Below are 1,182 nucleotides of genomic sequence, written 5' to 3' on the forward strand. Positions count from 1 at the left end.
ACATACACTGACACCAAGTCACAAAGACAGACACTGACACCCAGTAACAAAGACAAACACTGACACCAAGTAACGAAGACATACACTGACACCAAGTAGCAAAGGCATAAACTGACACCCAGTAACAAAGACATACACTGACACCCAGTAACAAAGACATACACTGACACCAAGTCACAAAGACATACACTGATACCCAGTAACACAGACACACACTTACATCAAGTAACAAAGACATACACTTACACCAAGTAACAAAGACACACACTGACATCAAGTAACACAGACATGCACTGACACCCAGTAACAAAGACATACAATTACACCAAGTAACAAAGACACACACTTACACCAAGTAACACAGACATACACTGACACCAAGTAACAAAGACATACACTGTTACCCAGTAACACAGACAAACACGTACATCAAGTAACAAAGACATACACTGATACCCAGTTACACAGACACACACTGGACGGCACATTGGCACACTGGTTAGCAGCCTCACAGCTCCAGGGACCCGGGCTCGATTCTGGGTACTGCCTGTGCGGAGTTTGCAAGTTTTCCCTGTGTCTGCGTGGGTTTCCTCCGGGTGCTCCGGTTTCCTCCCACATGCCAAAGACTTGCAGGTTGATAGGTTAATTGGCCATTATAAATTGCCCCAAGTATAGGTAGGTGGTAGCGAAATATATAGGGACAGGTGGGGACGTGATAGGAATACGGGATTAGAGTAGGATTAGTATAAATGGGTGGTTGATGGTCGGCACAGACTAGGTTGCCCGAAGGGCCTGTTTCAGTGCTGTATCACTAAACTAAATACTGACACCCAGTAACACAAACAAACAAACACTGAAAGCCAGTAACATAGAGAAACACTGATACACAGTAACAAAGACATACACTGCCACACAGACACACACTGTCACCAAGTAACAAAGACATACACTGATACCCAGTAACACAGACACACACTTACACCAAGTAACAAAGACACTCACTTACACCAAGTAAAACAGACATACACTGACACCAAGTAACAAAGACATACACTGGCACCAAGTAACAAAGGCATAAACTGACACCCAGTAACAAAGACATACATTGACACCAAGTCACAAAGACATACACTGACACCCAGTAACAAAGACATACACTGACACCAAGTCACAAAGACATAC

This window comes from Heterodontus francisci, unplaced genomic scaffold (genome assembly GCF_036365525.1).
Source record: "Heterodontus francisci isolate sHetFra1 unplaced genomic scaffold, sHetFra1.hap1 HAP1_SCAFFOLD_184, whole genome shotgun sequence".
Classification (NCBI taxonomy): domain Eukaryota; kingdom Metazoa; phylum Chordata; class Chondrichthyes; order Heterodontiformes; family Heterodontidae; genus Heterodontus; species Heterodontus francisci.